Source organism: Pogonomyrmex barbatus, unplaced genomic scaffold (assembly GCF_055798465.1).
Source record: "Pogonomyrmex barbatus isolate J1 unplaced genomic scaffold, ASM5579846v1 scaffold1, whole genome shotgun sequence".
Lineage (NCBI taxonomy): Eukaryota > Metazoa > Arthropoda > Insecta > Hymenoptera > Formicidae > Pogonomyrmex > Pogonomyrmex barbatus.
Genome location: NW_028297098.1, coordinates 252,956 through 277,075, shown reverse-complemented (window position 1 = coordinate 277,075; position 24,120 = coordinate 252,956). Strand labels below are relative to the sequence as shown.

Sequence of the window (24,120 nt, the reverse complement as noted above, 5' to 3'; positions counted from 1 at the left end):
GATGTCACGGATCACGGGAAACATTTGTGAATTGAATATTGAGAAGGGTTATTTTTAATTTTAATTTTATCTTTATTTTTAATCTTACTTGGCTTAAGAAAAAGGAAGGGAATCTCAAGGTTTCTCAAGGATAATCTTGGCCGAGAAAAATAGTTTGGTTGGCTGTATATCAAAATTCTGTTTCTTTTAAAATGAAAGCGAATCAAAAGTTTCGATTAAAATTATCAGATTTCTGTTTAAATTAACCAGAAATCTTGTTGGTTTAAAAAACTGAATTCTGATAACTTCAACTGGAATTTCTGATTCGTTCATTTCGAAATAGAATTTTGGTGCAGAAACCGAACTATTTTTTTCCATGTAGCGCTCTCACAGCTATTAATTCTAACAAGAGTAAATAAAGAGTGAGGTAAATGTGAAATTTATACACACGTATATTGATACTACATATGTAATAGATGAAGAAATATATAAACTATTATATACTATATAATCCCATTTGCCGTGTTAAAATGTACATAAAATGTACATGCCCCGAGATTAACTTTTACTTGCGTTCCGGTTTGCTATTTGCGAGTGTCCTGAATTGCTCGATACCAGTCGAATTATAATAAAACCGGATTGAATTTATTTAGTTTTGTACCTCTCTTACAACTACTTTTTATCAGTTTAATTTTAATATTCGAGTCATATTCAGGCAATAACTTGTGATATCTGTCAATGACGTGACAAGTTGGTAAAAAATCATTGTAGAAATATAATTTTGCATTTAGATTGTAATAAAACGAACTCGCGAAATTCTAAATGCTCTATTAATGTATAGGCTAGCGTAAACCGTATTTTATCTAAGTTTAATAAAAATATATTTTTGAAATGTCGCGCAGCCTGCATTTAGACTATGACAAAATGAATTTATAAAGATCTGCGTAGTCGATTAATATATAATGAGCAACGTAAGATATCCATTTCGATTATTATCAGCACCTTGGGGATTCATAAGAAAAAGAATAAAAGAAAAAAAGAATATTGGAATATACGATTTGCATTCGGATCGTAATGAGACGAGCCGCTTGTTTCCGTTTCATTTCATAAATATTCAATATCGAACATTAACGCGAGACATTTGCTCTAGTAATAGCTACGACCGTTCTAGATATTAATAAAAAAAAAAAAAAAAAAAAAAAAAAAGTGGAATGTTAGAAGTATCGAACTCGATTTGCATTCGCGTCGCAATAAAGCGCACTTAATGCGTTTTGTATTCTCAAACGCCGGCAAACTGCTCGCAACGTCGATAAATGCCACAATGTCACCGCGTTCCCATGAAATGACAGCCGTTTTTCTCGCGTCGCGGTATGCCGGCGCGGCGCTTCCGCGAAAACAACGACGGAGACAACACGCGAGCCGGGCAAGGCGCGTATCGCGATTTATCATCGCCGGCGGAGATAGATAGCTGGACAGATCGAGAGAGAGAGAGAGAGAGAGAGAGAGAGAGAGAGAGAGAAACGCACGGGAGAAAAACACGAGTACAATTATTAGAGCATAATTGACGAAACATATATTATTCCGCGTCTTGCGACGTAAAAAAAAAAGAAAGAAAAAAAAGCCGAGAAGAAAAAGGAAAACGCTTGTTTATCCGTGCAATATTGTGTCGTAACGCGAGCGCGACGTCGGAAAGGTGGACGATACTCTCGAGATTAAAGTGCAAACCCGAAGAGCGAAGTATCGTAGCGGCGTATAGTTTGTCATTTGCTGTACGCTGCCCATTGTGCCGCTATATTGCCGTACTGCACGCTGGCATCCCCCCCTCCCTTTTTTTTTTACATCGAACGGCGACGCAGTGAGCGACGAAAACGGCGATAGTGGCTTTATCGCGCGCAGATAAACTTCGCTGCATACGCGGCGTGGAGGCCGCGCTTTCTCCCCCCCCCCCCCCTCTCTCTCTCTAGAGCTGGATTTTGTTCTCTCCTTCTATCTACTTATCCATCTCTCTGTCAATTTCTTTCGTTCTCTCTCGTCCTTTCTCTATCTCTTTTTCGCGCGAGTAAAGGGGCGTGCACGATTGACGCTTTTCCTCGGGCACACACGTGACACACATTGTTGCATCTACCGTTGCACCTCGGCGGGAATGGATTCCTTTGACGATTAATTAGCGTGCATCGCGGCGTCGCACGAATTTCCCGGATCAGCTGATACGAAATATTTGAATTACTGAATAAACAGATATTTAAAAGGTTTTTCTTTAAACAAAGAGACATTGTATCGAGGTTTGTTTTTTTCAGATACATAATGTCTTTTAAAAGGTGTTTGTTTTTAGAAAAAGCGAACAATTTATGTAATCTCGGTGTCAGCTTCTGATAAAGCTCGCAGGCAAAGACCCTGATGGAAACTTGACCTCACTCTTAAATGCTTGAAAAATAGTTTCTGCAATTGGAAATTTATCATACAGGAAATTGTCATGTATCGAGAAGTTACATTGTGTGTTAGATAATGTGTTCACTATACAGCTGACTTAATACAAAGATGAGAAATCTGAATTTTGATAAGAATCAATGGAACGTCTCAGTCATTTTTTTCATTTGTTAATAAACATTTAAAAGACAATAGTCCATTAACCATTTAATATTTATTTTGATAATTAATATTTTAATATTTTGATTTTTCAGAAATATTAAATACAATATGACCCTAAATATAATTATAGTAAAAGTACATATGAAAAGTGAGTTTTATAATTGAATTTTTTCGTATTAGCTCGCATATTCGTATAAGCAACTTTTTATTTTAAGGTAATCGTAAAAATTTATGTTATTTTTTTTCAAAGCCAAGAATTCATGTTGATCTATGTTTCTTCATGTCCATTGGAAAGTCTATTCGGATTATCAAATTTTGGTATGTGAGAGGTAGAATTGGAAGCTAAAATCAATTTAGTAGGCGTCTCGTTTCGAATGCGCCAATTCCGCTGGGCCGACGCTCAAATAATGGTTCTACAGGGTGTCTCATAAATCTAACATCACAGAGCATTATTGATACATGCACTGCCATTATCCTTGACATTAATCGCGCGCTTTATGACTGAATAAAACTTTGCGTATTGAAAAGAATGATGGACATATTGAACAAATTACGCGAATGAGGGCTCCTGTCGTGCCTTTTAAATTTTTTTTTCTATGATGCCAAATTTGTGGAACAACCTGTAGAATTTCGCTGAACGTTGAGATTGGCGTACAATGTGTTATCAGTAACTTCCATTAAACATATTGTTCAGAATACAATTCACAGTTTACAATCCAACTCGAGTATTCGAAAACGTGCAATTTAATCTCTTAATTTGAAACGCCGATATTTTTTTAAAGAAATATCTTGTACCTGTTCGTGGCTGTATATGAAACTACTTGAAAGATTAATTAGTAATTTTTTGTTGTTTCGCTAGACCGATTCCTCTTCCATTATGGATACCATTATTCAATCAACATTTCATATACCTCTGTATGTGCGCCAGTTTTTTTGCCGCGCGTTTTTATTAATAAATGCAAGTAAAAGGCATATCTCTAATTGAATATTAGCGCGACACCGTTATAAGGATTATATTCAACGTACCGGTAAACATCAACACAATTCTGTCGCAGCAGCAATGACTCGACATGAGACCCATCCATTGAGCACTGATAATTCGAAGCTCGCACCTTTGCACCAAATCATCTTCATCAGTCTCGGCCTCTTTTTTTTCTAGACTAAACTGTAACGACCGTAATGTAACGATCCTGCACGTCACGCGTTTTGTTTATTAATTAACCGACACGTTGACGCCGAGTATTTTTTTGTCGCAGTCACGTCGCAATCGCGACAATACGATCTCATCGCGCGTTCCCACAGACAACATTGAAATATCATCACTGACATGGACGGCGATACGATGTCCACGATGTCGGAAGTCCGCATCGTCAGTTCAACTTTTGGCGCGATTTCCCATTCGACGAACTTTGCATCTCCGAGAGACGGCGAACGTGCACTCCGGTAGCGGCACGAAGGAAAACTCTCTTTTCCTCTCCAAGCTCAACTTGTTTTCTACAAAAAAGAGACACGAAACCGCGCCGATTAAATCGTCTTTTTTCGACGACTCTCAAACTCGCGACAACACCATTCACGTGAGACACGGAAGAGAGGAAGATTGGAATACCCATTTGGCATATTGTACTGGAACGAGAGATTATTTACTAATCATCTTATTATCGAATATTTCGAACATTTATGAATCAGAAATACATAAAAAAAGAAAAAAAAGAATTGAGAAATTTAAGAACGTTTTTTAATAACGAAAAAGATATGGTCTTGGTCATTTATATAGAAATACAGAGTGAAAGTTTTTAGCAAGATTCCCCAATGAAATTCTCAATGACATGTATGTTTTACTCGATATTCCTCGTTCTTATTTCGACAACTTACCAGCGTAAGCCAGCTAAGAAATCAATCTAAAAAAAAAAAAAGAAGAAAAAAAAAGAAAGGAAATACAAAAAACACGAACGCGCTTTCAAAACCTAACGACTCGCACCTGGATTTGGGGAGAGGCTCTTGGCTCACGTAGCTACGGGGGTACTCTTTGGGGGTACGAGACGCGTTCCTGACGACGCATGAGATTATTAACGACGCGACAGCAACGGGCGGCGAGATTGCTGTTGCACGCGTGCGCTTGAACGACCGGTCACGGAAATTAAGGAGGTTTGCTTTGTAAAACGCAACGACCTACAATGCTACAAATGCCGCGGAACCGCCGTGTGTCTCCTCTGACCGCCGCTGCCACCGCCTCCTCCTCCCCCTTCTCCTCCTCCTCATTCTCCTCTTCCTCTTCCTCCTCGTCGCCGTTAACCGTCCACCCCCTCTCGTCTCCCCCGCCGGCTGCTTCCTTTTCCACTCCGCTCCGGAATATATATATATATATATCCCTCCTCCTTTCGGTTTTTTCCTCCCCTTAACAGCCCCTTCTTAGGCCGATGGTTTCCCCTCCCTGGATCGGCCTTCGCCAACCACCACCCCCACCTAGCGCCTCCGTAGCCCTCTCGTCGAGTACGGCACTACACGTCGCCAGGGACGTATCCGATGTCTGTCGCTGAAAGAATCGTATTAGATTCTCTCGAAAAGTACGAAGAAACATTCTTATATGCATTCCGATTTAAGAATTATGAACCGTAGCAAAATTTTATGAGACTTGAAGTCTTACAATGAATATTTTGACGAGCAATACAATCGGAGAGAATCTATCATAATTCATTTCGTCCATCATCGGCATAATAAATCATTAGATTACATCTGAAATGTGAAATATGAATTCACATCTGAAAAGATCGTAGCGACTGATAAGCTCGTACGATGATTCCGTATAGATAAGACGGCGATCTAAGTAGTTATTACGTGTCTGACGCGTGTTATCGTAATTAGTAACATTAGTTTCGTTACCGCGCTCGATCTTATTATCATCAGCGTGATGTAGCGCGCCGGTAAATGTAAATAAAAGCGCACGCAAAGCGGGGTCAAAGCAACAATGTACGCGCGTCATAAATCGTCGGTTACGCAAAAAAAGAAAAAAAAATAAAAAAAAAAAAAAAATAAAAAATAAAACGAGAGGAGGAGGAAAAAGAGACGGAGGAAAAAAATCAGCCGGTCAGCGCAGCTTCATGCTCGGTGCTCGACTGCGGCAGTGGATTTCGCGAATTGCGATTAATGCAGAACGCTTACGATTAATCGCGGCGGCCAACACCTACGAGAAATTGCACCGCAACGCGCCGCCCCCGATAAACCTCGAAAATATTTTTTTTTTTCAAGAAAGATCACGAGTTTCTCTCTCGCGCGCGCGCACATGGATGACAATTTTTCGCGTTCTTATCGTTCATTTGTTCCAATCGAATGGTCGAGGCTTGCCTAAGCACACTTGGAGAACTGATAACCTTTCCTCCTCCCGTCGAATTGAAACTTCCATTCCTCCCCGCGCTCGAATTTTCGAGCGAAAGACGAAGTTCTCATTCTGACACCGAGAATACCGATGCCGCGATGCCTCTCGTTTGAAAAGTAAGATTCCTGGGTTCCTCCGATTCCTGGGGTTTCCGAAGCCACGAGTACGATACTGGACACGAAGAAAGAGAAAAGTCGAGCCCTAAGTTCACTGAACGTAAATCCATCGGTAGGCGCGGAGCGCTGATAAGAAACCAAGCGTCGCTGTTTGTCGAAGTTTCAACGACATTTCCACAACGAGGATCGGAATGCACGGTAAAGAAAATTTGCTCGAGGATTAAACAAAAAAAAAAAAAGGAAAGAGAGAGAAATGCGATATTTTTCGTACCATGTGCCACTTCGGAGATTCGCGCGAACAAGTCTGCCGAGTCGAGAGCACAGAGAGAGCACATCACTGTCGCATTTACACGCAGACGTTAGGCGAACTTCCATCCCATCAACGCGACACAGATCCCAGAGTGCTGATTACTCGCTGGATGGATTCGCGAGAGAGCCCATGGACTGCGCGCCGGACTGTTCGCGAAACTGGCACCCCGATAGCGGACAATGCGTCGCAAACTGCTCGTGCTTCAAAGCGAGAGAGAATTCCGGATAAGGAGAAACTCTCTCGCGTGCGCGAACAATCCAGAACGTCGTCGCCTCGCAGCGGGATTTGTTCCGTTCTGGGTCATCGCCACCGAGTCTCGCGAATTGTACGATACGTTTCTGTTTACGATGACGTCAGTTAAACGTACGGGTTAATCGAAAAACGCGCGATAAAAGGGAGAGGGGGGGGCAGAGAGGGGAGGGCGGCATAGTTTGTTTTAGCTTTCTCGCGTTTTAAAGAAAACGGAGTATTTTAGATATCACGAGACAATAACCCTCACTCTGCGGCTCAGACCCCAGATATTATATTGTGTGTCTATAATTATTTGCTATGCAAAAAGTTTGTCGTTGTTAGCGAGTAGCCGTAAATTGCGCGAAATAGAATGGAAAATGCTCCCGTAATTGAAGAACTTTAATTTCCGTTAGGGGCGATGAAAAGAAATGCTTCGAGTTTTAAATTTGTCATTAGCATAAAACGAAATTTTAATGAGAAATTTCTTTTATTGTCAGTCTTTCTTTAATAAAAATGATATTGCTATCATCAATCTATTTGAACCGTAAGATTTAGAATTAAAGTTTTTAAATTAAATTTCGAGAAACATGCAAATAAACGATATAATTTATTCATTTGATTTTTTTTTTAATTAGAAAATTTTAATTTGCAAATTTATTCGATAAAACGTTTAATTTTGAAACGTAGCAAATTCTTCGTTACATTTTCTGAACGAATAAAAGAACACGAGTCGATAAAACAAAGCTTGTGAACTGTATTCGAGGAATCGGTAAGAATCGATACGTTACAATTGTCTTATCAAAGTCACATTAATCTTGAAGCGCCATTAATAATGATGCGACTGTGTCTGGATTATTGAAATCTATTTTTCCGTCCATCTCTTAGTTACCGAGAGTTCCATTTCACGAGGCGCATTTTTCAATGACGTTAAACGTTCGTTATTAATGAATAATGGTATGAATAAATTCTTAAAAAGACTCAGCAAAATGTAAAATAATAAATTTGCAACTATGATAATCCGCGGATAACATTTTGTATTTTCGGAATGTTCAAAATTGTCCAAGTCACGCGACACGTTCGAGGAAAAAAATAATATTAAACAAACCAGAGGATAAATAGCAAAAGTAGAGGAAAAAAGCGTACAAAGGTAAGTTAAAATTTAAAAAAAGAAAGACTTACTAAGCAACGCTAGAAACCGTACTTTTGCAGGTCAAACAAGCTTTCAAGAACGTAAGTACTAAATTTTTCAGAGAAACGTTTCGAGCTTTAAAGTCGATTATCCAAAAATTGCATGACTCCACATTCTAACCCAGTTCCTCGAAGGAGGCAAATTAAATAGAAATAAGTCAATTATTAAAAGCGTTCTTAATCCTGAACTTATCAAGGCTCATTAAAACATTAAGCGAAATATTTAAGCTATAAGTTATAGAATACTTTCTAAATGCGATAACTTTAAATATGTCGCGTGCTTATAAATAGAAAATGCCAACTTGAGAGAAAGAGCGATATATAAGAATTTCTCTCTATTCTCCAACCTCCGACGTCAGGACCTCCTTTCCTAAAACGAAATACCACCATTTTCTAAACAACGACTCAAACTCTACCCGGAGTGGATAAAAATGTTAAATTAACTTTTAACGACGAGATATTTAATTTTTAATGCTCCGTCTCGACAAATCGATCGGATCGATTCGGGAATTCCAGACGATCAAATCTCTCGCAAATTGAAAAGTACTTTCGATCCCTAGCCCGATGACCAAGCGGAGTAGTCTCATGAAACATAAAACACCTACCAAATTGTTTTTCTCGGCTCGACCTTGTCAGTTTCGACGCAAGTCGAAACGATCGATCGTGCGCACGAAAGATTCGTGAAAATCGCGCGCGCGATTAATTTTTCAGTGTTGTGACGGAATCTTTCTGTGCGACGATTAATAATCGATCCCCACGAATCCAGGAGAAGCCGCGGCAAAGAGCGAAGGCCGAGACCCGAGACCCGCTAATCTCTGTCGTTTGCCCTAGATTCGTAAATTCGTATGTGCGCCCGAATTTAGTCGCGCGAATATTACCACCGATTTTGGAATAACACGGACTGTAACACGTCCGCATTTAGCGGTCCCCCGTCCCGTCCCCCTCCCCCGTCCACCCCCGATAACGCTCGACGCCGCCAATGTCAATGCTTACGTGCCGATAACCGACATAACAATTACAATGCATCGAGCGCTAATCCAACGTGACGAATATATTTTCATCACTTAGAATTTCATTTTCTGCCCCCCCTCTTCCCCCGGCGCGACCGCACGTCCGCAATTTGTGACAATTAAATTTAGTCTACCGGGTGCCCCACTTTGAAATGCCGATTTCAATTTTAGTGACGGATTCCTTGATCGGTAAACGTGTCGTGCGAGGTATATTCCCGTAGACGTCAACGGAATCTAAATCGACCTGATCTCCGCCAAGGTGGTGGGCCAAGGTGATTGGTGCGCGTGATGCACGTCACTGGAATGATACTTTTCTGGATTCTTCGGAGTGTAGCTGCTAAATAATAATACGCAGCTGCTAATGGAAACCCACTTTGCGCTGGCTTCCCCGAAGTAGGTTTCACGAAAGGGAAAAGTGTGTCATGCACAAAAGCCGTTTTCAAATCGCCTTAGAGTTCCGTCGTTGTTATCATAACAATCGCGATATAGACGAAATTAAAATGAGCTCGCTCAAAAGGCAGACACGCAGAAAATATGAAATATCCCGCTTAGGAAATTCTATTTTTCGCGTCGCGCTTCTTCTTCTCTCTCTTTTTTTTTTTCCCCCAACTGTACTTTCAAAGAACCACTTTTCGCAAATTACGCCTCTATAGTTATCCTTAGTGAATATTTCACGTGAAATTTCCGACTCGATTTTAGATTTAGTTCTCTCTCTCTCTCTCTCTCTCTCTCTCTCTCTCTCTCGAAAAAAATGTCACTGTTTCTTTAGAATAAACTCCTCGCGCACGTGTTACCGCGCTATCGCGAAAAAAGGAATGATTGCGACTATTTTCAACGGTACCGTCCTCATTACTAAAGCGCGACATTTTCATTATTATTAAACTATTCGTCGACGACCGGCGAGACCGGCGACCGAATCGTCCCGAATCGCGGAATATTATTACGAGCGAGAGACAGGCGGCCGCGTATTATAATACCGCGACAATAATTTATCGTGCCATAATTTAAGGCGCAAAATTCCCCCGCGAGAGATTTCCATAAAGTTACTAACAAACGTTTACGTGCGTTAAACGGTGGCACACGTCGCTTTGCAAACACTTCTCGAATGCAAACATTTCGGCTTTTCCGCACAGCGGAATGAGACGTTCGTCGACGTGGAAATTCGCGGCTCTGATTTTACGTTGAAGTGCCTTCTCGTCGAAACACTATACGATTTAATATCACTTCCGAGTTGATGACAATAACAATACAATCGTTATCTCGAGATTACGCGATAGCCACAAAGAAAAAAAATTAGATAGATGTTTTCGTACAAAAGTAAGAATATTATAATCGTTTTTAGAAAGTCGTAGTTGATTTGATTGAATTTATATTGACGAAAATGTTATCCCTTGATCAACTCAAAACTGAAAATTTTTTATATAAATTTTTTACAATATTCTTGCTTATATATGATAATATTTGTCTTGATTTAAGACTAATTTTTTTTCTAAGGTTTTATAGAATTTTATTTTCTCTCGGCACTCGACTAATATCAGTTTTAGTCTCAGAGTATCGCCTGCTAAGTAAAAGATTCGGCTTTTGGACTTGCCATTGCGCGTATAAGGGATTAAGAATTTTGAGTGTGAAAATATTCCATTTTGATGGAAATATGTTTCTGCGAACCATGAATTTAATCCCGAAATAAGTATAAACAAATCACAGTACTGCATCGTCCCTTGGAGAACAGAAACCTTCAAATATATAATTTTAGAAATAAATTCGCGATTAAAATTGGACGAGAGACTTGCAACTTATTTTCAGAAAAATTGCAATTGCAACGAAATCAATTTGGAACCTTCAGCATGGTATTATGCAATTAAATAAATAAACATTAATATCAGTATTAGTATTTTTATCAAGTCACATTTAATTGTATATAAAAAATTATGCGTATAAATTATACTTTATGTTCCGTAATAAAAAATTTAATTACATTATTTCAATTTCAAATGTTTGAATAATATTATAAAAAATTTCAATTATGTTCAACTGAATAAAAAATGAATTAAAAACTGAATTAAAAAAAACATGACGGCTTTATGGCTGTTCATATCTCTCGTGTTATAACGTCAAATACGATGTAATTAAAAACGTAATAAAATTAAAACTTTTAACAATCTATTTTTTGACGGGAAAAAGTGACGTTCTTCTAAAAGAAAATATACGTTATCGCGAGAGGGTTAATCGGATTCGAAACGGAATGCTCGGTACAGGCCTGAAACTCACGATGAGAGAAGAGACCGTCATTCCTCTTCTCCCTCCCCCTCATTTTATCTATCTTTCTTCCTCTCGTCCCGCCGCGTTTCGGTTCTCTGCGTAGATACAACCGGTTCCCGTGGTGTTCACCCGCTTTTTGAGAAAAAATTGAACCAGTTTGTAAAACGAAAAAAGCTCTCCCCGCCACCCGAGGGGGGGCGTCCTCCTTTCCCCTCCGCGCTAGCTCTTTCTCCCGATTCTCCCTACCTTTTATCCTTCGCGCAGCCGAGGTTCATGAGAACCAAAGCGATTCCCGTGCTCCGAGACAACGGAATTTCGGTGTCAGCTCGTCAAAAAAGCTACCTCTGCAATTTTAAAGTCGCTAATAAAAGCCATGATTTTTTTTTTCCAAAAATTGCGCGCGCGAGATTCACGAATCAAAAGATCGCTACGGCATAACAATCGTAGCTCTCCTTGCCAAGTAAAAAAGTAAAACTAGTCCAAAAATTGTTTTCGAATAAATCTCTGAAATGTCGGCCACTTTAAATTGTAATTAAATTGCACGAGGACAACTAATTCATTCCAAACAGCGAGCGTATATATCGTCGTCGGGCAAACATCACTACCCGAATCCAAATGAGACCTCGCGCCGAGGTCTCACGAGATAAATCACCAGGAGTCAGCCAAATAATACAATTAAATTTAAAAAGAACGCGTGCGCGCGCGCGCGCGCGCGCATCGCGCGATAATAATTCAAGTCCGCGATCACAATTTACATTTACGAACAATAATTTACATCGCCGACGATTTGAAACGCAAAACGAATGGGTATCGCGCTTATCGGCTATCGCCGTTTTCTCAAGGCGACCATAACCGGATAGAAAATCGTGACCCGCCCGTAGACATCGGAGCATCCCGGTCTGCATGCCTGCGCCCTCGCCGACCGAGGTCGGTTGGGAACAGAATGGAAGACGTCGCTTTTTCTCAGACGTTGAAAAAGCCAAGCTTGGGAGGCGCGAGGTTCCCGCCGCGACGCAGACCGTCTCGGTTCTCTACCCCGCGGCGGTGGCTATTGATTTTCGAATTGGTTCAAAATTTCCATAATACCGCGACGGCGGCGGACGCGAGGGTATGCCGAGTACATCGGCGGGGTGACGGGTGGGAAGGAAGGGGGGAAGAGAGAGAGAGAGAGAGAGAGAGAGAGAGAAAGAGAGAGAGAATCATGCCGCAGTGAGGGAAAACGCGACGCGAAGGGGATGGAGTCGCCATCGGCCTCGGACGATTTCAAAGTTGGCAAAGTTCAGGCGGCTCAAAAGAGACACCCCTCGGCACTCCTCTGTCCTTTCGAGTCGTGGCACCCCCCCCCCCCCTCCGGCATTCATCCTCTCAGCCTGCGCCTCTCTTCCTTGCTCTCTGCCTCCTCCTCGCTCCTCGACGTTCCGCGACTTGTCTCGTCGTCCGCGGCTCACCCTTGGCCATCTCACCCTCGGCTTCCACTGTATCAAGCGCACCTTCTCTGCTCCGTCCCGCCACTCTCTACCGATCGCAACGGAAATATCTAATACAACTATGACAACAACATAAATTCGACCATTCAACTCGACCATTCGACTCGAGATCGTTCTTGTTGCGCCACATTCTTGCAAAGATTTCACCTTGCATTTCAACTTGATTTTTGATAATGTAATTTTACATGTTGTTTGTAAATTATATTAATAAAATAATTAAATTGTTATTTTTGTAAGATAACGTTGAGCGAAAAAATATTTTTATAGGCGGAGATAGATTTTTACTACAATGAGAAAGGTATATTTCAGGCACGCTTTTTCTTTTTAACTTTGATGTGTTTTTTAAGCATCTGGTTGATGTATAAAACTTCGCTTTATTTTACACTGTATATTTTGCGTTCTGTCGCTTTACTTTTATCATTTCAGTGCTACGCGCGGCGTGATTGTGCCATTTCTGTTGGCCGTCCTAACGCATCACCATGGTGAGCTCAATTGCGCTCGGGTTCTACTGCAACGTACCGTTAGCGTTACAACTCAAAACGGATTTATTAAATTGAATATTTTACTTTCATAGTCTTTGCCATAATATTCTCATAAAAAAATAAATGAAAAATCATACAAAAAAACAAAAAACGACATGATTGCGCTGCATGGCCTTTTGACATGAAATAAGAGAAGTGCGATCGCACTGCTCGACAGATTTTTACAAATATTCAAACTAATGTTAAGTTTTATTAAATTAAGTTAAGATAATTACTAAATTAGTTTAAATTTTTAAGTCATTACAAAGCGTACATGTCCAGCAGGAATCATCGATGGAACAAACAGATCGTACACAAAAATTCTATTATTTTCTACCATTTCTATTACTTCTAGTATATACTCAACATACATTAAGTATACTAAACTTTTTTTAATGTAGATGTTTTCAAAATTGATTATCTCGTGTAAAGAAACGAAACGTGTTAGCGTGTGAATTTGACGTGAGCGTGTCTCTTAATCAAATTAAAATTTTGTTAAGATCTAAGTGATAAAAAGATTAATAATTTTAAATATGTAGATGGTAACCAGAATGTTATTAAACTAAACGTTTAAATTTTACTTAAAGGCATATTAGATATCGCATATTCCAAACTTTCTCTTCACTTTCATAAAACTCATATATTCTATCACGCGGAAAAAAATATAAAATAAAAAATTAAAATAAAATATAAAAAAAAATATAAAATAATAAATATTGTAACATAAAAAAAAAAACAAGACGCATATACACGCTCAATAAGGAAATTTAGAATAAAGTTAAAAAAAATGATACTATAGGTAATATTCATTTAACAAATACTATTCATTCAAAGATTGCGAATTATTATAAATAATTGGATCAGATAGCATATAAATGCGACAAATAGAAGCTACATCGTTTACTTTGACTACTTTATTAATTTAAAAAAATTATTTTTACAAAACTAAATATCACATTCTCTAAATGTTATTTCGCTTTGTAGTATTAAAATATCAAAAATGTCACGAAGACAAATAATCGAAGATTTAAAAACTTCTGATTTCGGAATTTGTCTAACCATCGATAATAAAAGACTAACTAGAAATACTAAGTACTAGCTTCTATTTAGATATGAAAGCTTCTGTGCATACTAGCTATATACAGACACGACGCAGGTACGAAAATTTTGAATCAAAAAAGGAAAAATTTTGAATAGAAGAAATAGAGACAGAAAATTGTGTGTATCGCTTTTAAATTCCTTTGAGTGTCTAATAAAATTTTCTATAAAATTTTCACATAAAAATAGCAGTAAAAACAATTTTAAGCAAATAATTTTAAAAAATTTCTAAAAAATGGGTCATAAAATAATTTTTGCTTGTTCTCTAAAAAAAACATTTCTAAAAAAAAAAATGATTTAAAATGCATCATACTATACTTACTTCATCATAATCATGTCACGTATTTGTTGCAAACTGGTATTTTTCAAATAAAACGGTAACGATAAAAACGAAAGAGAAAATTGACAAAAGGTACAAAACGTGACGTGTAAAACCTTTTATTTGTAGATCTCCAGAATTTCTTTAAAACTGCAAATTATTGAAAAAAATTTAAAATTCCAAAGTATTTTTGGGAATCCTTATTCATCTTTGTCATTCTCAGACCCTTAGATCACGCCATTACTGGACCCTTTTTTTTGTTTTTTTCACTTTCAAGCTTATCTAACGATACGAGTTCAGCAGTCAGCTGGTGCGAACAACTTGAGAGAGTGAGAAAGAGAAAGGAAGGAGGACCAAGAGAAAAAGAGAGGAAAGCAACGAGCGGGAGTGAAATGGGAGGTTTGCCATGAATCGAAGCATGACCTACCCTAACTACACGTGCTCCAACCGCTCTCGTGTGGTCACGATGACGCTGGATTCGAGCCGTTCAAATCTGTTGACCTTGAAATCGCATTTTACAACGAGTTCTCGCAAACAATTTTTACTTCTAGCAACAACAGTTTGTCGATAAATATTAAATTGCAATTAATTTTAATTAAATCGTGTAATTAAAATTGTAATTGTTGAACTAATTAAAATATAATTTTCATTCTTTAAAAACATAAAAGATATGGCAGATCCGATCTGATTTAAGTACAAATTAATTAATTTGTATTTTTAATTTGCCGAGCAATAAATACTTAATGATTTTAAATGATGTTAAAAGATAATCGTAAAGATATCCTGAATATTTTTATAATGTATATTATTATTAATGTTGGTTTATCTATTTGTCAAATCGATTTTCCTTCACTATTAGTATAAAATGTTGATAGTTCTGGAGAGAAAGCATTTAATGATATTTAAAAATCGAAAAATATATTACATATAATGAAAAATAAAATGAAATTTCTCTCTCTCTCTCTCTCTCTCTCTCTCTCTCTCGACTTTTCCGCTAAACGATATTACATTATTGTTCTTCGTAATCAATGTATTTTATCGAGTTTATTTTTATAGAGAAATTTAGAATCTTTTCCGCGAAACGAGGAAAGTTAAAGGCCCACAAAGCGAAAACAAGAAAGTTGGTCGAGCGAAACGGCAAGTTCGGAATCTAGATCGATGATCCGATTTATTAAACGGTAAATTACGAGTCTGTCGTTCGTTCGGTAACGATCTAGAAATTTCACTTCCGCGGTCAAGAGAGATCTGGAGCGTCGATTTTGCTTAAGCATTTCGCGGCAATGTATAATTTTCAAACGAGACTACATATTAAAATTAACCTTTTTGATAATAACGTAAATCAGTCTTTTTAGTAATAAAAAGAAATATTTCGATAATCAAACGTTTTTTTATGTTAGAAAGGAACAATTTCAGGAAGTAATCGCGACAAATAGTTTTATTAATGTATCCAATAATCACGTAAATAACTACAATTTTGAATAATGATGAAAAATGAAAAATGTGATGTTTTGTTCAATATCGGTGTTCGCGTCACGAATTATCGATTTTCACTAACTAATTTATTTAACCTAACGAAACGCGAGTCAAGTTTCTACGTGAGCGCGGGATTAAGCTTTCTCCATTGACCGAAAGGTCAGTTACAATTCGTGCATGTGAAATTCGATCGTCTCGTTCCTATGAAAGGTTTAGACTCATCTATCTCATACTTTCCACGCGCGAGGCCTAACTTTCTTTGTTGGACAAAGAAGAGACGACTTTCATGGAGGTGCGATATTTATTGTCGACGTAAAGCATCAATTCTTCAACGCGTGGGACATAAAAGCTGCGGCGCTTTCTCTCTTACTTGTTAGTTGAAAATTCTTTCTTGGCAAAATCTGGAGTAGAGCGTTTTCTCCAGCAAGAATTTAATTAGACACCGTTCTTTTTCGTAACTTTTTTAATTTCCTACGTTTAATTTCCCACGTTAAATATTTCGGCAGAACAAGTCTCTGATTAAAAATTTTGTTTAAAAGTAAAATCCGCTTGAAAATTAAGACTATTAAAATTTTGCCCTTTACATATGTTGATTCGCTAAAAAAAATTGCCAATTAGTTTACGCTAATTATTTTTGTCTTTCTAAATCCAATATTACAAATAGTCTTTGGCTTTTATAAATAGTGTCGCTGGAAAAGTATCTTTAAATTACAAAAATTATAAATTGTCGTTTCTTCGATGTTATGAGTATATTTGCGCATATTTTTGTTTTTTGTATATTTGAAAATATTTTTGAACTCGGTGGAAAAATTCTTTTATCCAAAACACGACAAAGCGTTAGAACGATATAGATAGAGAGAATGAAAGAGAGGGGGGGGGGGGGGGAGGGACAATACGGAAGCCAGATAAACAGAGAAATATAAAGCAACAAGCAAGAAAAATGATAAAATGGAAAATTTTCATCAACCATCTTCTTCGGGCGATCTATGTGAATGATAACTATGTATGAAATAGAAAAAGAAAAAAGAAGAAATTTTAAGCAAATATAGAAGAAGGGAGAGGAACAAACAAAGGAGAGTAAAACGCGACAACAAGGAGAAGGGAGAATTTTTCCACTGTAAAATCAAAAGTCAACTTAAAAACCGGCAAAACTTAAAACCGGCAAGATGATAAAAGGAGAAAAAGTTGGGTCAAAAAGTTAAAATCAGACAAATTAAAGCACACGAAGATTGAATGACGGATGAAATTTCTCGAGATTATCGCGGTGTTTTCTGTAAAATAGACGACAGTATCGAACGTAAAAATGTCCGTATTCTGCACTTGACAAGTGATTTAAAGCCGGTTTCGCTGAAGTTGGTTAGCTGTAATCACCGTTAATGAAATTTTATTTCTTCGTGTATGGCATTACGTAATGTACGACGTTATGTGTAGCACTCGGTATACGGTACTGTGCAGCAAATAATGCTATCATAATTAGTGCCACAATTCAGAAACAGACTATTAGAAGTCAATTACGGTTGTTAAAGCAAATGGTGATAATGAGAAGTAACAGCACAAGCTAACCAACTAGCTTTGGCAGACGAATGATAAAAAACGTATAGTTTTTGCAATTTGCATTTGAAGTGTGCTTCCTCTCTCTCTCTCTCTCTCTCTCTCTCTCTCTCTCTCTCCCCCTTCAGTTCCATTCACCTCTTTATTATATCGGTTTACAGCCAAGCACGGCAAACTTTAAATAAATATTATTTTAATAATTATTTAATTAATAATTAAATTTAATTATTAATTAAATAATTAATTAAAATTTATTAAAATTTATAATCATAATAGTAATTCCAATAGTTTAGAGCCAGCTTCGAGTTCAATTATTGGAGTTTCGATTCGAAAATCGACTTTAGAGAGAGAGAGAGAGAGAGAGAGAGAGAGAGAGAGAGAGAGAGAGAGAGAGAGAGAGAGAGAGCGAGAGAGAGGAAGACGGAGAGCACGATGAAATCGATACGATAATTGTCCCTTAACGAGTACAAAATTAATGTAGGAAGGGAAAGCGGAGCGACACACAGCGCGAAACCGAGCTCATGAGAAAGACAAGTGTGCGGCCGTTGATTTTCCTGGTACGCTAATGCGAATGACCGGTGGCGGAGAGCGTCTTAATGCGCGCTGATGAGAACATAAGCAGTCGGTTGCAGCTGTCGGCATAGCAAGCGCCGCCGGCCGTCCACCCGTCAAGAGCAATCTACGTGGAATATCTAAATTATACACGGTGTCCCGGAACTACCGGGTTGTCGCGTCCACGGGCTTCTCGTCGAGCGGTCTGGCTCGGACTTGATTCGCGCTCGAATTCGCGAAACGTCGGGGCGTGAGAAAGTGCCCGGCAATTTAAGCGACCGAATTGAAGCTTGAATATGATAAACCTCTACGTCTAACGTAAACGAAACCTGGATGGAAAGTGGGAAAACGACGGGAGAGCTCCGGTAAAAATGTTACCTATTTAGTTGAATTTCATATTAAAAATTAAAAAGCCAATATTATCAAGAGAGAAAGAAGAGGGAAAAATTGGTCAAAAGACACGAGCCAGAATAGACAGAATGTAAAATTAAATAAAAGTATATTTATTCTCAAATCATTGAGTGCACGCGACTTCACTGTAAGTTTTCTTTCTAGCGTTAAAACGTTAATAAATTAAACAATTTTGAACATATTTTTTAACCACGATAATTTACAATGGGATTACATAGAACTTAAGAGGCTAAATCAAGTATTAACATTATCAAATTGACTGAAACTTAATTTTATCATATATGTCTGGAGTTATTACGTGATGCTTTCTTGATCGGTGTCACATCATGATGAAATGGTTAAACAAACCCTCGCGTTCAAAAAAATCCAATGTGCGAATTTCATAGTCTCCAAATTCAACATGACTAAATTCAAATAAACGATATCATCCGCAATAGAAAATTCTGCTAGAATATTAGCGGGGGGTGGGGAAAAAAAAACGTGCAGTGTTACGATATAGAACAAAATCAAATTTTCAATATCATCTATTTTTTTTATAAGCATTATTATTATATTTTAAATGCGTACATTATTTTCACGTCGAACGTTCGTTCCGCGCTGAATTTATTACTATCGTTTTTTTTTTATTTTTTTTTTTTGTTTATTCCTAAATCTTGTTTATTCCGATAAAGGATATCAAAATGTTGTTGTTTATTATTTTAAAGCGCAGTTTACGCCATCCGAAAATCATCGAAATTTGAGGCGGACGTTCGCAAACGTTATCTCGCCGAATGGACTCATCTAACGCAAGACTGAAGTGCGCATGGGCAGACGCGCGTACCTAAACAGCGAGTGAATAGCCATAGACACCGCGGTTCAGAAGCGCTTCATTATGCTGCCATGAAACAATTGAGCAGAACTATATTCCGCCGCGTGCATCGTACCATCCTACGAAGGGACGAGAGAGTGCGTTTCATGCATTCGAATATTTAATGTAAAGTGCTTCGTCGAACTAGTTATCGCGCGCATGCGAGCGATATATCGTCCCGCCGACGCCAAAGAGGGCTTGACACGACGGAAGAGTTTTCTGCGGAGATTTGATTAAAGCAAAAAACCGACATAATTTTTACGCACATGTTATATATACATGGTATAAAAAAGTTATGAGTCGCGCGAACGATTGAAAACTCGAACTTTAAAAGAGGTCACTAAAATTTATTAAATGCCATCGTTGACAATTCATCTGTGTTTCAAGTAATAGTCGATGAAAAGTATTTATTATGATTTCACAATTTCCCAATAGAAATTTTTCTCTGTTTTCAAACTCTAATACAAAAGCTATAAAGTATAATTTGAATAGACTTTCTCGTATCTGAAATTTAATTTCGGTCGCACAGAGTATAATTTAGAAAATATCCAGATGCTCTCTTCATCCGGATATCATCTCTTCTCGTCGAATCGCTCGATCGTTCGCTTCTCTCGTAGCTCATTATGTATCCATATTACATTTTACTTCCCGATCCTGATAGCTTCACTTTTACAATTTCGCAGTCTCTAACAGGACGAAAGGTGTACGCGCATCAGCGTAGAAAGGAGAGCGGGAGAGAGATGGACTCACGCCGCGGCGCGGCTTTCCATTTACAAACGCGTGCTCGACGCGAATCCACGGCACTGTATACACTGTAAAAAGTCAATGATGATTGGATACTTGCGCGCGCGCGCGCGCGCACGCGCGCGAGCGAGCGAGCGAGCGAGCGAGCGAGCGAACGAGCGACGGTATTCAATCGACATCAATACATACGCGGCGAGACGCGAATGTAATTGAAAAGCCGCGCTCGCTCGAACCGCGAACGAAACGGATTTACAGAGTTTGCGGATTTTTATTGCCGACGATTATTAATAGGTAGTCGGAGCTTCGATTAATTAGAAAGCGCGGGCGGACGGACGGACGGACGGACGGGCGGGCGGGCGGGCGGGCGGGCGGGCGGGCGCGCGCATCTCTTAATGGTACATTCGGATTCCTTTGTTCGGATTCTGTTGCTAGGCTGTCCCCCATCGATGGTACATAATCGATATCGTGTTGGCGCGCGAAAGTCACATCACGACTCATCGTCGTGCCTAACAACCGACGATATCACCGGGAGATATCTCGTTACGTTCTAAAATATGTTCCGCGTCTCTCTTGGAGGTTGGATGTACCTTTTGGTTTTTATGATTAATTCGAGGGAAAAACTTTGAGATATTTTATTTATACTTTCTCGCGAAAGTAGTAAACATTTGTATTAAATTATTAACGTAAATAAGAAAATAGAACGGACACGTAAAAATTGTCAAATCAAATATAAAAGGAGTTAAATGTACTGATATTTGTAATATAATTTTGACGTGTCTAAGAGTTATTTTTATAATTAATAAAGATAATATCGTTATTCAGAACAGTATTGTCAACGAATGAAAAATGTTATCACAGACGTACTTCTTAATTTGGAGTCCTCTCTTCGATATTTCATTTTTATAGCTGGTTTATTTTTTATGTTTAATCTCTGATAATGAGAATGTCTCAAATTAAATTTTTGCTGAAATAAGTCTGCTTTGAATTAATTGAAAAATGAGGTTTTATTACCTCATTTATATTTATATACCTATTTAAGCTTCTAAAGCTTAAATCGCCATTAATTTCCCATATTAGATAGTTCCCTAATTAAGCTGATTAAATTTTTGCTGAAGGAAGATCGTCTGCAAACTCGTTAAACAAGCACTCGTTAATATCAATATCTGTATTGTGAAATACACAGAAATTTTCGTGTCACTTCTCGATGACACATTCAAATATATATCTGACAAACGCGGAGTTTCCCAAAAACAATAATCTATTTGCAAGAAATCTAATTAGCATTGTAACATGTAAATCAAACACACGATTCAAATTTCAACATAAAATAAATTGAAAAAAACATAACGTTTCTCCGTTAATTACAAATAAAATCTAATTTAGCAAAAGTTTATTTTCAGTTACGCGCGATTGCCATATTTAATATTGAAATTTAAACGTGGATATGTTTATGAATCGTACGTGTTTAACTTCCCCGAAAGAAAAATTCCCCCCTTCAAATTCTTTCAAAAAAAAAAAAAAAATATCATTAAAAAAATAATATGTTAGTTGTGAAACAATCTGTATGGCATACGTAATATAACGCAGGGGGTGATACGTAATTGATGATTCTGCCAAGCGCATTACATGTTTTGACGTAAATGGCCGACTCGAAAATTGCTGGTCGAGAATTGCTGTCGATATTTAAATTATTTTAACTACATTTTGTGTGCCGCGTAACCGGAGAATGCGAATCGAGTTACGCGGGGAGGAAGATAGAGAAATGAACGGAGCGAGAGGAACGGCAAGCCGAAATGGAATGGAGGAGGAACGAAGATAGCGAACGAGGGGGATTGATCAAAGCGGAAGAGTAGACTTCGCGAAGATGGGAGAGAAATGAGAAGAAAGGTAAAACGAAATAGGAAGGTACACAGAAATGAAAAGCGCAACGGGTGAAAACGGGTTATCCGATGTCGGACGCTATGCAAATCGTAAAACGATACACCGGACGGTACGTCTCGGATGTCGCGGATGTAAAACCACAAATTTCAATTTGTGAAGTTTTAATTCGAGGCTTAATATTATATAAGACTACCACGCGGTAATAAAACTTCCAAAATCCTAAAGAATAATATTTTTCGACGGGGAATATTCGTTCCAGTCATTAAATTTAACATCCCGTGAAACGAAGAAAGCGCGTGCCGGAATGTCGGTCGGAGACTTCAAGGACCGCAATCGAGGAGCAGCGTCCAATTACATTTCGGCGGAACTACGTTATTTTTTTCGACTTTGGACGGAACATCGCGTTCAGCAAATTCCGTGGACGCGAACGAATATGTGCAGGTGCATAATGCACGGTGGTAATGCACACGGACGAACGGACGGTGGGGGCGGGGAGGGGGGAGGGGGCGCGGGGGGATGGAGGGGCACGCGTGCACGTGAAGAAGAATCGCGTGCACGCGCGGATTCGTCTGGATTCGACTGGAGTCGGCCGGGCCGGCCAACCGGCTGCACGTTTTTCGAAACACAGAAAAGTTATGAAATATCGCGAACGCGAGGCGAAACTTTTAATGCGCCCGCGGTCCGGTGTAGTTGGCCCTCGCTTCCCCCTTATATAGGATATACACCTGCCTGTACCGCGAGAACTCGTCGCTGTACAGGGTGAGGTGGGCGGGGAGGGGCGCGTGAGCGTGCAACTTTTTTATTAAAAAAGTTTTTCGAAATAAAAATCAGACTCTCGTAGGGCGGAGAGATACGGCCGCATACACACACGTACGTATGTATGTATGTGTACGCACACACTCGTACGAGAGCTCACCCCGAGCGAGCACGCGCGCACAAAAGTGCCTTCGAGGAGTTGCGCTTGCATGGTTATACCGGAGGATACGCTTTCGGGGATGTATTTCAGAAAAGCTAGATATTGTAATCGAGTCTGGCGACGTCTTTTTGTCCAGTGTCTCTCTGCAAATATAATTTTATTACGATTTGAAAAATTGATCAGCGTTTCGAAAAGTTTCGAAAAGGGCTATTCAAAGCGGGTTTGAAAAAAAAAATTGAGACATCAAAGCGCCAGGATTTTTGATAAAAGTATTCTTACGAAAGGATTTTCTAAAATGTCATTACGTAATCCAAGTTTTCGTGCTCGCTAAAATTTGAGGAAATATATAAATTTTTTTCAATTATCCAGCTATTCAATTATATATATATACATATACACCCTACATGATCGAGTAGTAAATAAAAAATTGGACAAAGTTGACGGCGTCCTGTTAAAGAAGACTTCTACGCCATCGTTTATACGCCATCGTCAATTCCATTCTGGAGGGAATGCGCGATTCGTGAGAATAAGGCAGAAACGTATATTACCAATTTAGATTACTAATCTAGCTTCGGTAACCAGACCGGGGGAGGTTTGGGGACGTTTTTTTCCTCGGGAGGAAAATAATTTCGTTCGCGGATATAGTTAACGAGAACGACAACGATCGACTCGGAGTTACCCCCTTCTGCAGAAACCGCGTACTTCTCGTCATCCTCCGCTCCCTTTTCTCTTTCACCCATCTCGAATATATATATGTGTATATATATATATATATATATAAAATGGTATGTGTGTGTGTGTGTGTGTGTGTGTGTGTGTGTGTGTGTGTATGCACACACACCTACCTCGCCTTACCACCCTAAAATCCTCCACCCGATTTTAATCTCCGACCGACGGAGCTTTTAGCTACCCCCCTCGCGCGCTTTCGCTCGCTGGGGTGCAGAAAAAAAGATAAAACCGCTCGGCAGCGAGGGAAGAGGTCCCGCGGGAGGAGAAGAGAAAGGGGCGATTCGCCGCGTCTTCTTCGGGGCCGCGCGAGCGGCTCGCTCTTCCGCGCAGGAAACATTTTTCTATCATGTAAATAAAATTTTTTCCGATAGCCGCTGCTCGCTCGTTCTCGCGAAACAAACAAACAAACCACTCGCCACCACGAGCGAGCGTACCGGGGGTTGGCGAGCGGTGCGTCCGCCAGGTCCCTCCCTCCCCCCTTCGATATGGGTCAAACTGAAACCGCGCGCCTTCCCCCCCCAGACCGACGAATCTAC

The 24,120-nt window shown here is 39.1% G+C and overlaps 1 protein-coding gene and 1 long non-coding RNA gene across 7 annotated transcripts in view; one reads left to right on the top strand and one right to left on the bottom strand.

Moving 5' to 3' along the window:
* Positions 1 to 24,120, bottom strand: part of LOC105430014 (uncharacterized) — a 108,835-nt gene that overhangs the window by 40,701 nt on the left and 44,014 nt on the right. The gene's annotated exons all lie outside the window — the stretch shown is intronic.
* Positions 18,140 to 20,188, top strand: LOC148937930 (uncharacterized). Its single transcript, XR_016141355.1, has 2 exons — positions 18,140 to 18,421; positions 19,172 to 20,188. It is a non-coding gene; the product is annotated as an uncharacterized LOC148937930 (long non-coding RNA).